This window comes from Vipera ursinii (genome assembly GCF_947247035.1).
Source record: "Vipera ursinii genome assembly, chromosome: 3".
NCBI classification, from domain to species: domain Eukaryota; kingdom Metazoa; phylum Chordata; class Lepidosauria; order Squamata; family Viperidae; genus Vipera; species Vipera ursinii.
In genome coordinates, this window is record NC_139516.1 from 6,387,033 (window position 1) to 6,396,916 (window position 9,884).

General features: G+C 46.5%; 1 long non-coding RNA gene across 1 annotated transcript; it reads right to left on the reverse strand.

Moving 5' to 3' along the window:
* Nucleotides 1-4,719: 4,719 nt before the first annotated feature.
* On the reverse strand, nucleotides 4,720-6,535 carry LOC310637478. Its single transcript, XR_014491932.1, has 3 exons — nucleotides 6,472-6,535; nucleotides 5,523-5,655; nucleotides 4,720-4,821 (listed from the first exon to the last, which is right to left on the reverse strand). It is a non-coding gene; the product is annotated as an uncharacterized lncRNA (long non-coding RNA).
* Between the last annotated feature and the right edge of the window lie 3,349 nt (nucleotides 6,536-9,884).

The following is a 9,884-nucleotide window of genomic DNA, read 5'->3' on the forward strand; positions in this document are numbered from 1 at the left end:
TAAGTAAAGCTTCACCTGATTGCATCCCTGCGTGCTGCCTTTTTCTTGGAAGCACTTCAACGAGCCATCGGTCTTGTGAGACCTCTCACAAATTGGTAGCAGAGGATGGTTTGAGGCAACGCTTCCAAGCCAGCACCAGCAGCGAGATGCCTGGAGGTTCCAGCAAGAACCCTTTGAGACAGATGGCAGGAGGTCCCCGATTGTGACCAGGAGTCTTCAATCAAGGACGGCAGCCTCCCTCGCTACCTCCAGGAGCCTGACTACAGGGGGGCGTCCAGTCCGGAGCTCCACAGCTGCGCCCTGCATCTCCAGAGGGCCTCCGAAGGAACTCCGGGGCCTCCAACCCTTTCCCCAGAGCCTAACTACCAGGAGGCGTCCGGCCCAGAGCCTCCCAGCTACGTCTTGCAATGCCAGAGGGCCTCTGGGGATCCCCCGGGGTCCTCCGGCCTACTCTATGCCACCGCTCAGACACCCTGCTTACCAGATGGCCTTCTGGGGGCCTCCGGACGAGGTCGCCACCTCCAGCGCCGTCTTCAACCGCCTCCATGGTCTTCAGGACCAGCGATGGGCTCCTCCTGGCGAACTTCAGCATCTCTGGGCCATCCCGGCCCCATCCTGCAGGCTTCGCCACCCGGGGAGTGTTCCAGTGCCGGGGGGGCTCCCGGAGGAATCTTCAGGGCTTCTGCGGCCTTCATCCCCTCTTCGGGCCCAGGCCCAGGTCCCGGCCTGCAAGCCTGGCCCAGGTCCCGGCCTGCAGTCCTAGGCCTGGCCCAGAGGCAGAGAGAGAGACATCCGCTCCCTCCGCCTCCTGGGCTCAAATGAATTCTGAGCATGCTCAGTCGGGGCCATCTAAAAATCAGAGAAAAATACCAACACTTGCCAGCAGAGGGATCCCTCTTCCATTCACCTCAATGGAAAGCTCACGGATGTATAGAAATGGACAAAGAGCTGGGGGAAATTCCCTTTATTCCCAGACCTGGCTTCCCTGGACAAAAATTGGAGCAATTTCATTGTTTCACTGCAGGGGACAAGTAAGGAAGCCATGACTCTGTCCTACCACACAGGGAGGCTCAATGAGGAGGACAGGAGGCGTAGAGATGCAGGAGAATACGCTCCGCTGCTGGGGGCACGTCTCTGCCAGGGCCTTCCAGGATCCGGGCCGGGCGCCTGTGCTCGCCGCTCCAGCTCCTCTGCCAGGCTTCTTTCACGCGTGAGCTACTTTGCCGGGCACTGCTCCTTACACCTTTTCCTAATGGTTCTCAAGCAACAATTCCCAACAACAAAACTGGCTGGTAATGACTGGCTCTTAGGAGCTATATCAAGAAACTGCAGGCATTGTGCAGTTTTCCAATCCACTCAATTTCTACCCAACTTTGCAGCTAACAAGGGGTCAGTGAATGCTACACAATGATCAGCTTCCAAAATTCTGAAACTTGAAGGAGGGAATCCTTTGTCACACATGCCAAAAAACATAACCACCTGGGCCATAGTAACATGGCAAGCAGAAAAGCTGTAACCTGATCATATCTGAACTCAAAATGCTGGTGGTGTGAGCCTTATGGAAAACACTGACCCTACGCAGACCATCATTTGTCACTGTGCATTTAAGGAGCTTCATATACTTTGCTTTGTTGGGACAGGCGTTTAAATGGCTTTGGCTAGACTTGCATAAATCAGGCTGAAGAAACAGAATCTCCTTTGAGGAAGCTGTGGCAAGGGCATGACAACGAATAAAAAAACAAAGAAATCCCTTCATTCAGCCTGGCTGAGGCCACCAATGTCTTCATTGCTCCAGTAAGAATTCAACAATTCAATTCAATTTTTGTCATTCACACTTCATTTTGTCCCTCCTTTGGCATCCTCTCTTTAATGACTGTATTCTAGCATTTCATGGATATTAGTGTAACTCTTGTCCTGCAGTGAGTTGGCAGTCCGGTGTGTGTGTGTGTGTGTGTGTGTGTGTGTGTTCCCCACCTGGACCCGAAACACAGGAGGGGGGGAAACGCCAGAACGCCGCTTTCCTACCAGCCATTCCCACAGCTCTCTCTCTCTCTCTCACACACACACACACACACACACAAAGACACACACAGGGGGGGGGAAACAACGCTGGACTGCTGCTGCTTCTACCAGCTCTGCAAGCCTCTGCCGCCGCCTTCGAAGGGGCGTCCCTTCGTCCGGGCCAGGCTGCCGAGAGAAGGGGGCGGCAGAGGCTTGCAGAGCTGGTAGAAGCGGCGGCAGTCCAGCGTTGTTTCTCTCCCCCCTTGTCCCTGCGTGTCAGACCCGTGGGAATGGCTGGTAGGGAAGCGGCGTTCTGGCGTTTCCCCCCCTCCTGTGTGTCGGGTCCACGAAGCTCCACACACAGAGAAATGCAAACACCAGGCTGCCGCCGCCCCTACGAGCTATTCCCGCGGGTGTCTTTCTCTCACACACACACACACACACAGGTGGTGGTGGGGAAACAACGCCAGACTGCCGCCTCCGTAGCAGACCCCCCCTGCCAGGCAGCTGAGAAAAGGGGGCGGTTGAGGCTGCTGGATCTCCATGGGGGGTGGGAAACACCTGTGGGTCCCTCCACAAAAAGCGACAGGGGAGCCGCACCGAAGCCTTGGACTTGTTGCCGAGGTCAGCAGGCCCCGCAGAGGACCCTCTTGTAAGACCTGCCGCCCGTGGCCCGGCCAAAAGGCAAGGCAGGGGCTGACAGGGGAAGCTTCTAAGACCCCGGTGCACCCCCGCCCCAGGCTAGCAGAGGGGGCGGTGGAGCAGGGCAAGGGGAGACCTGCCAGGCAGGGGAAGAGGCAGGCCCGGGGCACCCCGAGACTGGCCGCCCCCCCACCCGTGCAAGCAGGTTAGAAAAAGGGCCCGCTCACCTTTCCAGTCCCCAAGTCTCTTCCTCTGTTGCCACCCCGTGCAGTCTTTAGAAGCACAGAGGGTTTGTTTTTTTTCAATCCCATTTATATCCCGCCCTTCTCGGAAAACTCAGGGCAGCTTACAATCTAAGCACAAATCAATGTCCCACAAACCAAAGTTCAACCAATCAATTCAAACTTCGCAAGGTGTTTTTTTTTTGGTGGGCAGTTTGAATTGATTGATTGAATTTTTTGTCCTCCTTTTTTTTTGGAAGTGGGAGGAGGCTGCCTGGGAGCCGCAGGAGGCCAATGAGCTGTGGAGGGGCTAAGGAGCTGCAAGGGTTGCTGGGCTCCACCAGCCCACCTGCACTTGTTGAGCCGGCTGGTGCCAAGGTGGTGGGGGTTGGACCTTTGTAATTTCCAGGAGAGATAATAATAATAATAATAATAATAATAATAATAATAATAATAATAATAATAATAATAAATAACAATAATAATGTTGGAAGGGACCTTGGAGGTCATCTAGTCCAACCCCCTGCTCAGGCAGGAAACCTTATACCATTTCAGGCAAATGGCTGTCCAGTCTCTTCTTAAAAACCTCCAGTGTTGGAGCATTCACCACTTCTGGAGGCAGGTTGTTCCACTGGTTAATTGTTCTAACTGTCAGGAAGTTTCTCCTCAGTTCTAGGTTGCTTCTCTCCTTGACTAGTTTCCATCCATTGCTTCTTGTCCTGCTTTCAGGTGCTTTGGAGAATAGCTTGGCTCCCTCTTCTTTGTGGCAGCCTCCGAGATATTGGAACACTGCTATCATGTCACCCCTCACCCTTCTCTTTGTTAAACTACACATACCCAATTCCAGCAACCGTTTCCTATTTTCCTAATTCACTTTTTCACTTTTCCTAATTCACTCCAAAGCTTTCCCTGTGCAGAGCCTTAAGTAACACCAGCTGCCTGCAATTAGTGCAGGTTCGCATCCCACCAGGCTCAAGGTTGACTCAGCCTTCCATCCTTCCGAGGTAGGTAAAATGAGGACCCAGATTGTTGGGAGCAATAAGCTGACTTTGTAATAATGCTGCTTGTGGGGGGGGGGGGTGAAAGCCCTAATAAATAGGCATATACACAGAATGAAGGCCATTGCTAAGCACATTGATTTGTGCTTTAGATTGTAAGCCACCCTGAGTCTTCGGAGAAGGGCAGGATATAAATGGGATTGTAAAAAAAAAAGACCAAATGGGAGATCCGCTCCAGGTTTTCCAGCCAGCCCGCCCAGTTCCTGAGTCAAATGTGTCCTTAGAGCTAAGCAGCTGCTCTGGCTGCATCATTCCCCACCTGCCTTTCAAGTTGGGATAGACTACAGCTGCTCTTCAACTTTAGAAGGAAAGACGCCCAGACCCCAGCCTGTAAAAAATCACAGACTGCAGCTTCTACTCCAATTGGTCCCGCTTTCCCTGCGCAGACTAAATGGGAGATCCGCTCCAGGTTTTCCAGCCAGTCCTGTCCCTAAAGATTCAGCACCCGGTGTATAAGACAACCCAACCCCGGACTTTTGAGAAGATTTTCATGGGTTAAAAAGTCGTCGGAAAATAAGGTACATTTCCTAAAGCTTATCTTTCTAAAAAAATTGTGTCCAATAGCACCCAGAACACAAACCCCTCAAGCAACAACAGAATACCAAAACTGAATCTTTAGCATACAAAAAGGCTCTCTTCCCAAGTCAATACAACGGTAGATACTGTTCATTATATTTGTCAAACAGTGCTAATGACAATGACACTACTTTATTTTAGAAAGAAAGTGGGATCAACTATTTACCATCCCATGAATATGATACACTTAACTTTCTTTTCATTGAAGACAATACAACTTACTTTTCTGCACACTCAGGACAGTTGCTATCATCCTGACTGCGAGAAATATCATCAGCAACACTGTGCCCTCTTTCATCCAGCAATGAAGAATAGGAATCACTCTATACAGGAGAAAAGATCATGTAAGATTTAAGATTAACATTTAACTCTTAAATTTTATTTTATAATTGACAATCCATTCCAAAATTTTAGACCGTCCCAGTTCATATATATTGCTAAGTTGTAATATGCTTTGTAAGCACATGTGAACTCACTTATTACAGATTACTATTACGTATAAACTGAATTATTGTAGCTTTTTCAAATCCTGGCATAACATTAAGTGTGAATCTGTACATTTTAGAATGATGCTTAAATGTTTTATAAGTTCATAGAACCCTACTGCTGCCTCATTGTGGCAGGGAGATGTTCTTGGGAAGGGAAGGATGAGCAAGAATGCCAGTAGTATATGCCAACCATATATAATCTAAATAATGTCACCCAAGATAAGAAAAATCATTCCAGCTGCAAATCCGCTGCTGGGGGCACGTCTCTGCCAGGGCCTTCCCGGATCCGGGCGCCTCTGCTCGCCGCTCCGGCTCCTCTGCCGGGCTTCTTTCACGCATGGGCTCCTGTGCCGGGCGCTTGAAGTGCAAGGATCACATCCAGGCAAGAATGTTCAGCTCACAGAAAATGAGATTCCGGGCATATGCCTGAAGTCACGAGAGATCTTCCTGAGCCAGCCCATTTTGTTGGAACGAGAAGCCCCACTCAAAATTTGTGGTAAACGGCGGTATAACATAAAATTGCTTCAACTGCCTACCTGAGGGGAGAATCCTTTAATTCCAGGCTGTGTTATGGGTAATTTTGCAGCTGCTGGGTTTCTGCTGCACAGGGTAAAGCTTTAAAATGGAAAGTGAAGTGGGATCTCCTGCTGCCGGTGTGGTTTTGAAAAGCTGGCATGGGTACAGAAGCGAGATTATGTGTTGAATTGCTGTTCAAGTGTGTGTACTTCAGGGGCACTCCTAGCCTGGGGAAAGTAAGTCTCTGGTCCTTTTTTAGGAAGGTTTCCTGAATTTGAAGCCCTCTACCCCACCAAAAAGGACATCGAAATACAGGTAGTTCTCATTTACCGACCACAATTGGGACCAGCCACTCGGTTGTTAAGCAATGCAGTCACTCAGTGAAACTGCAACTGACTTAGGATCTTACTTCAGCTGCCATTTGCCACACAAACCTGGAAAAGTTCTAAATGCAAGGATTGGCTGCAAAGTTACTTTGTCACCACTGTTGTAACTGTACTGTTGCTAAACAAGGACTACCTGTCTTACGGCTATGCAATGCTCATCGGGGTGCCTGCAATGAGCCAATATCCGGCCCCACCCCAGTAGGGCTTTTTGGGGGGCCTCGAGGCCGAAGGGGGACATTGGCCCTCTGGGAACCAGGTTGAGTGGCACTCTGCCTGCTTCAAGTGCACCTACCTACAAGGGTAACCCTGGTGTGATTGCTTGATTTGCTGGTATAGTAGAGCTGAGCGCTAAAAACTGTTTTTGCCACCCTGCCTGCCCCTCGGGGGCACTGCTGCCAACTTTCTTTCATTTTGATTTAGCTGCGCTGAATAGCCATATCCTCAATCATTGAGCTGGCCACGCCCACCCAGCCACTCCCACTTGGTCATGCCCACCTGGCCACGCCCCCCACCCGAGGGCAACCATAATGCTGATGTGGCCCTCAATGAAATTGAGTTTGACACCCCTGGTCTATTGGTTCACCTCAGAAAATTCGGTCAGCTTGATTGCAGTTTGAAAGTGGCTGTTCATAAAGAATTGCAGATTTTCAATATATTTTTCCTGTGCAAGATAAACAAATCTTTTTAGACCTATTTAGTTTTAGTTTACTATAATATTCAGAATAAAATTTTGGCTTGTTGGATCAGTTCAATGCTCTCCAGTTCAGCATCTAAAATAATGTTATTCATTATATTCTTTCCAAATATTGCAGTCATTAGAAAGAATTCATTACCTCTCAAACAGACCGTTTTATAATTTTTACAATGACACAAATTTCATTACAGAGACATTTGAAGAAATTGTCATGTGGATACTAATATTAACAATAATATACTTATTAATTAGTCATGAGGCCATATCAAAACACAACAAAATAAAGTGAAAAGCAAAACTACAAGAAAATGCATTTCATATTTCTTTATCATCCCTAAAGCTTTTTCCAAGCCAATGCATATATGCACTTCGGTTATATTGTTTTATTCAAATAAAAAGACTTATTAATATTTGGGTTCGGACCACATTGATGTTATTCAAATCTATGGATCCCAATGAATCATTCATTCAATATGTTGTTGTAGATATTGACCTCTCACTTTGCTTTATAGTACATCTGGCATTCAGTAACATACACTATGTGCCATATCCTCAATCTGAGGAGCATCATAAATCTAACCACACTTATGAACTTGGTTAAATCCTCCATATTTAATCTTTGAATCTAACGGTTCAAATCACACTAAAGTAAATACCTCATGAGATAACTGAACATTTTGTATTTAGGTTTTTATCATTTAAAAGGTGTATTTATACACCCATTTCAGTGTGCCAATCTTATAAAGCAGACATGTCAAACACAAGGCCCGGGGGCCAGATCCGGCCCACGAAGTGGTTTCATGTGGCCCGCGAAGCCATCCTGGAAACAGTGAGGGAACGGCCCCCACTGCCTTGGCCCTGGCCCAGAGACCCTCCTTCTGCCAGAGACCCTCAGATCTGTCCCACTCCTGCCCAGGCCCCCATAGGCACCCTTGATGCGAAGGATGCAGAGCTGGCCACGCCCACCCAGTAGGCCATACGCACTCTAGCCATGCCCACCCAGTAGGCCACGCCCTCCTGGCCCCCTGAGGGCAACCGCAATGCTGATGCGGCCCTCAATGAAATTGAGTTTGACACCCCTGACTTAAGAGGTCGATGAGGGTTGGAAAAACTGCATTGAGCTGCAGCGTGCATACCTCTGCATTAATGCTTATGTGTTTTAATATGTACTTACTAAATATTCTTATTCCAACCTTTGATGCCAGGGAAGCATTCAACTTTGCTGTTTTTAATGCTCCCTTTTTCTTTTTTTTCATCCGTTCCCCGACTCCATTTTTAAAAGAATTCTGAGGATCTTTCTGTGTGTTCCGGGAACGACATTTTTCCTAACAGTCCTGCCAAGTGTATAGAGAAACAGAGATATGAGACAGTATCTTCTTTTTCTAGTCTACAAACGTTATTTTTGTTTTGTGTTGTGTTGTGTTCTTTAAATGTAACAAGCAAGAACAAGTGTGTCCTGCGTATCCACTCAGAGTTAGACATCTGACTTCATCACACTTGCCATCTTTTTACCTTTCTTTTTGTTTTACTGATTTTATTGGATTTTCTATGTTTGATTGTTATGAGCTACCCAGAGTTGTTGGGAGTTGGGTGCCAAACGCATTTAATAAATTACGGTCATTATCTTTTTCACATCCAGGTCATTTCATAGCCATAATAAGATTGGGAAGAAAGGTACCAAGGTCCATTCAAAGTAGGTTAAAATCCAGAAAATTAGTCGAACTAGAATTATACATCAGGGTACATCACTCTAGCGCATAAAATATAATCAGGCATTTAATAGCTTCTCATAGTTCTTAGCATGCCGCTATTTGAATATGTGTGAGAGCACATGTGACTAGAAGATCATGTTCAGAAAAAAGAACATGAACTTTTGTGTATTGATTTTAGAGGGAATACTGCACACCAGAGAGCATCCCTTTGGCTTGAAATCTGTATCTCCAATTATAGTACAGATGTATTCGCACACACAAGAGTAAACTGAAGTTCTTCCAACTTTATTCAACCAAAGACCTCCTAGTGAACACTGCCCCAAAGCTTCTATTTGGCTTTTCTGAGAAATAACTTAATAACAGAATACACCAGATTGGAAAGGATCTCATTTGAACTCAGATCCTGTAATTCCACTCCTGTCAAGCCGAGATCCATAAACTATAATTCTTTTCCACTTCATATTTGGGCTAACAAAAGGACATACAAGTTTTAAGCGAGTAGGGACCCTAATCCAAGGAATTCCCACCTTGTATGGAAAACCCTCCCTAAATGAACACATGCATAACCCACAGGTCCTGCACATTGCCTGAAGTCACTGATATGGTGACAGATAATATAACCCCATAACACTCTCACATAAAAAGTCTGCAGGAAAGCCAGTAATATATTTGAAAAGCCTCCCTAAATACAAGATTTTTGAAGTTGTGCATATTAATGATTTCTCTCAAGAGCACTAGTTCTTTATTTGCAGAGTTAACAATGGAGCTGAAGCAACTCCTCTCCTCTTATGCTTGAAGAACAGGATTGTTCTTTCTCACTAGGAATTCTTCTATTATATTCTCTTGTAAAGCATAAATCAAGGAAGGGTAAAAAAAATACACATTTGTTAACCAACCTACGTATTATTCTGTAGTGCAAATGTCAACTACTTGCAACTTAAGTCACTAAAACTATTCAGTGTAGTACAGTGAGATAATCCAGGATCAAATCCACACTTAGCCAAGAAGATTCCTAATATGGATCATAACCCAACCTACCATATGTTACAGATATGTCCAGATGTATAGCAAAAGCATATGGTTGCGTATTTACAGATGACCATTAGATGGCAGGAAAGAGACGTCCTGCTATCATCTGATAACTTTCTAGAGCAGCGGCTCCCGACCTTTTCTATACCCCGCACCCCTAAAACGCTTCTGACATATTCTCGTACCCCTTACAAAAGTTCAAAATAACGGCAACGAATTACGCATATACACTATAATTTTGAAAACCCAAGTTTTTGCACCCTTTGGAATATTATCTCGCACCCCCAGGGGGCGCAAGCACCCCCAGTTGGGAACCACCACCACCCCAGTCTAGTGTTTTGCAATCCAGATCAATGGGGAATTGACACCGCAACCCAGACTGGGGGATTCTGGGAGTTGGTCCACCTATTTCTAGGATTATCCTATTGAAGTTGAAAAACGCTGGCGTAGATAAAGGTAAGCCAAATATGCTGCCTTCTCAAAGGCAGATGAAGAATTATAAAAAGTATAAAGAAATAAGAGATAACATACGCGAGCGATCGAAGCCACGGCAGTTAACAG